The 5,647-nt window shown below is 29.7% G+C and overlaps 1 non-coding gene across 1 annotated transcript; it reads left to right on the top strand.

The window, feature by feature from the left end:
• The first annotated feature begins 3,315 nt into the window (after positions 1-3,315).
• On the top strand, positions 3,316-3,388 carry TRNAR-ACG (transfer RNA arginine (anticodon ACG)). Its single transcript has one exon. It is a non-coding gene; the product is annotated as a tRNA-Arg (tRNA).
• The last annotated feature ends 2,259 nt before the right edge of the window (positions 3,389-5,647 follow it).

Here is a 5,647-nt window from a genome sequence, read left to right as displayed (position 1 = left end):
TCCTTTTTATTTACTAGCTTTTGATGGTTAGTTTAAGGCATGTTTCAATTAGCATACTTATACTCGCATGTTTGCATCATTCATCTGTATTGCATGCACCGGGCTTGGCGCATCATACTAATCGCATTGTATTTCAATTCCGAGTTGAATACGTGTATCAGTTGTTGCATTTCATATGCCATTTTAGAATAGCCGAGCCTATCTTAGTTGCATTTTTGCATGTGTTACATTAGGCATTCCAGCGTAGTTAGGATTCACGCATGATTTCTAATTAGCTTCTTTCTTTGGCTTGGAGTACTCGGTAAGTATTTATGCTTTAGCATCCTTGTATGCGTGTGAGTGACTGCCATGATAGCATGTTAACCATGAGGCTATTTGCTTATGTGATATAATTGCCTGAATGCTTGTGGGTGAAGGTTGAGTTATTTGAATTGGAACAATTCACCAATTAAGAGTTTTAAGCCCACTTAAAAGTGGCAAAATCATGTTTTCTTAAGCCCACTTGAGGGTGGCAAATCCACGTCTTAGCCTACTTGCGAGTAGCACCACCAAACCATCTTTCAAATAAACAAACATGAAATGTTTTGTTCCAACTCAAACGATCCAGTCTATACTTGTATGCTGCGTGCATCACATAGTAATTCTAGGCTAATAAATCGGAATAAGAGGACATGTGTTTTCAAAAACTCGATATCATGCTTAGTAGTGGCCGATCTTCGATCGGACGAGCGGGGGTGCTTATGAAATGACCTTCCCCAATCGTACCCACGTTTCCAAGCCGAGGCAACTTTGGTGATGACGGACACATGGCCTTAGGCACGAGTCAGGGTTTCCTAAATTTCCCCAAAACAAAATATTTAGGTGGCGACTCTGTATCTGGCAAAGCAGTCCATGTTTGGCACTTCTTTCTAAAATCTATTTTTCAAAACGATTTGCTGGATTTGGACTCTTTGGTGATTTATCAATCTCGTATTGCACTTTGCGAGATCAGATTAAGAACCATGACATCGAGTCCGAACTGTAGTGAGTCCAATGAACAAAACAGGATTCCCTCCCGCGACGTTTGGGGACGTCTACAATTGCGTATAATCTCAGCAAAGTATTGAAGAAGAGCTCAATTACATGAGCCTAAGCACTAATTCATCCTATTTATATAAGGTACTTAGCTTAGGCTAATCAAACTTGATTAAGGCTAATCAATCCTTCATAAATTAGTCAACTTAATCTAATTATTTTGATCTAAATCAATTTTTAATCAAATTTCACCGTAGGCATTAAAAATTATGTTAATCATAATGGTATAGTCAATTTTGATTTCTGTTGCCTTTACGGCCCTCAATTTTAGATTATATCAGAATATAGTACATATATCTCTACAATGAACATATATGAATTCAAAAACACATATAGTCACATGATTAGCATCCAAACTCACATTAAGCACAAAATCATAAATATAACTAAGGATTAACAATATAATACGGAACGAGGTTGTCACAATGACTAGCAAAATTTTGATCCAAGGTTAGGATTACATCTCTAGAACTTTTCTATAAAATAGGAAATTTGATCAAAAACCCCTCATTAAAATTTCTTGAAAAGTCAAACACATACAATTATTACCAAAATATATTTAGTGAGTAATTTAATATTTTAAACTTTAAAATAATATAATTTTTAATCTCGGTTTTTAATAAATTTAGTATTTTTAAAATCCTCTCATCAAGATGTATCAAACATGATTTATGTTGATTATGAAATTCTTAAAAAATAAAAATAAAAAAATACTATCAAAATTGGCATAAATAATAATATATTATTATATCTCACACTAACATATTACTCTAGTTTACAGTAACATTTTATTGTTACAAAAAACAAAGTACATACTAGATAAACTAATCAAAAATAAATATACATAATATTTTTGAACTTACATAAAATAAAATAAAAGTGTTTATCATCAAAAGAGTTCTGTGATATATATATATATATATATGCATGGGCAATATTATCCAAGAAAAGAAAAAGAAAATTTTCTATGTCCTTACTCAATTATGAGTATTCTCCTTAAAGAGTTTATGAAGAAAAATAAATTGAGCTGTTATTTTCACCAAATAATTAATCAATAGAAAAAATTGACTAAATTTCTCAATATATCTAAGATTCCTAGAAACATTTTGATCTGAGGGTTAGGATTACATCTCTACAACTTTCCTATAAAATATCCAAGATTCTCCAACCCTTTACAATGCTCTAGATATTGGAGGGTCTTCTACGATCTTCCAGCTAGAGTGTTCCGGAACCCTCAAAACTTCTCCAAAGGTTTCTCGCATTTCGAACTTTTTCATGATGCTCTAATCTTCTACAAGCCTACATAACATTGCACAGGCTCTTTCAAGCCTCTCGTGCCATGACAACCAACAAACCATAACATAAAGCTTGATTTCTAGTTATCACTCACAGATAATGCAAAAGGCCAATGAACCATGACATAGACTCAACTTATGCATAAATTAATTGGAAAGAAATTGTTGTATTTGTAGATGCATATGGCCCATGAACGATGACATAGAGTCAACTTATACATGAATTAACTAGAAAGAAATTGTTGTACTTGTAGATTCACGTTATATTTGGTCACAAGTTAATCTACACCTTTAACTTAAAAAAAATATATATATAAAAAAAAATTTAAAAAAATAAAAGAAAGAAAGAAATTTACACTTAAATAGGGTATTTGAGTGCAGGTAAAATAATTTTCAATTAAGAATTCTTTTATATGCAAATAGGGTATTTTTCATGTGGTGTCTGGATAATAATTAGTTCAGATAATATAACACATCATTTTTATGTTGATATTTGAGAAGAAAAGAAAAGAGAGTAATAAATAATTATTGATTTTATAGACAAATGGATAATGCTATGATGGTACACACCTCTCAAAAGGTATATATCATATATATCATATTATATATTTTTGTGGTGTATATGTTACATATTTTTGTCATAATTGCTACATAATTTTTTGATTAAATTATGATAATTTATAGTTAAAAAATGATGCTATACATTTTTTTATCCAAATATTCTTTAACCAAAAAATGTATAACATTATCAGAGAAATACATTTTTAAACCACAAATTATTGTAATTTTACTAGAAAAAAAACATGTAACATTTATTACAAAAATATATAACAAGAGTACATATGGTATATACCTTCAAAGCATGCATTAGTTGCCAATATCATTATTACCACTATTACTTATTTGGTCAATAAATATGATTAATTTAAAATACTCCTTCAGTTGTGACTCCGTGGCCCAATGGATAAGGCGCTGGTCTACGGAACCAGAGATTCTGGGTTCGATCCCCAGCGGAGTCGTTGTATTTGTGTTTTTGTGTTAAGCCTCACTAATTTAGGCATTGTTTTCAACATGTTATTTTAGTAATTTTTTATTTTTGTTAAGCCTCACTAACTTAGGTCTCGTTTGGAAGCATATCATTTTAGTAATTTTTTTTGCCTTTTGAATAAAATATAAAGTAAAAAATATTAATATGTCGATGACTTTTTAATTTTTTATGAAAAGATATGCAAAAAATAGAGAGAAAAATAATCTTTAACTTTTTGATATAGATTATTGATTTTTTGAATTTTTTAGTGACCTTTTGATTTTGATGTTAAAATAGTAAGTTGTCAAATGAGAACTTAGCTACTTTCTTATAATGTGTTATATTATTCTTTTGACTTTTTAAATCCGAACACACTTCAAACAATTTGGAAAAAATAGTTAACCATAGCACTCTTATACTTTTACCAAAAATTTGGAAAAATTCTATTTCTACACACCTACTTACCTCTGTATACAAACTTAATAAAATATTATTTTAATGACAATTATACCATAAAACAAAATGACAATAATGGACATCAATACACACACTACAAATTAAATTTAGAATTTTTTTGTGCATATCTTTAAAAAACAATAGTTCTCAGTGCACATTTTTAAAAAAACTAAAACTAAAACTTTTCTCCATTTTTTTTTCACTTACTCTATTGTCTTCCATTGCTTGCTACACTCCATTGTTACACTTTATTTTTTACTTCGTTGTTACACTCTATCCATTGTTTGCCTACACTAATCTGATATTGCTTTATTCTATTATTTATACCTTTGTTCCATTAGATTCTACCATTATTCTTGATCTTCCTAATGAAAGAGTTGCACTTTTGCCCCTTTGTTGTAAGCTAACTAATTATTCCTAAAATTTACAATGAATCAATACACTTTCACTTTTGAAGTTCACATTTCAATCATATCTTATGTACAAATTCATTTTTGAATTTGAACTATAAAATCCCTTTTTTTCTCTCTCTCATCTTCCCTTTCTTTCCTACCCAAAAAAATAGAAAATAAAAAAACAAATAAAGCAGCTGCAGAATCAGAGCATAGTAAAGAACTTAATTTCTTATTCCGTCGACATTAATTACAGGATTAGATTATCCAATGCCTATAATATCAATTTTTTAAAAGATGGGTCTTCAATGGAGTTGGTAGAAGATGGGTCTTCATCGTGGATGGATGTGTGGTTGTATTTCACGGTGGGTGGAAACCTATTTAGATTGCGTGTATATAATATTTAAGGTAGGGTTATAATTGGTATGTGGAATGAGAATAATAATATATAATTAAATTGATAATTGTGTGAATTGAGATATGATGTGTACAAAGATAAAAGAATGTGTGAAAATAGAATTTTTCAAAAATTTGCTTTAATCCTTTTACTTTCAATTATAACAGTCCCTACACTTTAAATCTGACCATATCACCCTTCCATCCATCTACAATTACCTTGTCATATGAATCATATGTGAGGTTTTTTACTATCTCATTTGCACCATTACACTTTTATTACAATCTCATTTTTATCAAAATTTTACTTTAGAACATTCACTTTCAATTTTCATTTACTTTATTAATGATAAATGGACGAAAACTTAGGTAAATTGTACGTAGTATCCTTATATTTTTACCAAAATCTTACTTTGGCCCAACACTTTCAATTGTAAAAGCAAAATTCCTAACACTTCAAATCAAGTTTCAATATCATATTTTCATTCATCTATAAGCTTATAGAAATTGAAAGTGGAAGGATTAAAGTCAAATTTTAATAAAGTGTAAAAATTAAAACGAAATGTTAGTAAAATTGTAATGGTGTTAATAACAAAAGGAAAACCCTACATATTTCAAATGACATATTCCGTCAATTTTATTAACGGCAAACGATGGAATGATAGGATTGTAAACGAATTTAAAATATAAGTGATTAATTATTATGTATAAAATTAGAAAAATTAAATTAAATTTTGATAAAAGTATAAATGTTATAAGTGTAATTAATCTATATAAAAAAGTTTGATCCCAATACACGATGTATAAATCCTCAAAATTTTAGCCAATCTCCAGGTAGAAGAGTGGAAGTCTGGTGGCTCAATATGTAATGGAATCAAAGTAGAAAAATGCTATTTACATACACACAAAATGCACCAGAACTCTCACACGAAGGGGAGCCTAATACACGTGGGACCTATCTGGTATCCACCCTCATGGAGTTTCTGTTCATGTAGCAGTGCTCATAA

The sequence above is a fragment of the Camellia sinensis genome, chromosome 9 (assembly GCF_055761805.1).
Source record: "Camellia sinensis isolate YWXY chromosome 9, ASM5576180v1, whole genome shotgun sequence".
NCBI classification, from domain to species: Eukaryota; Viridiplantae; Streptophyta; class Magnoliopsida; order Ericales; family Theaceae; genus Camellia; species Camellia sinensis.
Note: the sequence above shows the minus strand (reverse complement) of the source record. Positions and strands in the feature narration are given on the sequence as shown.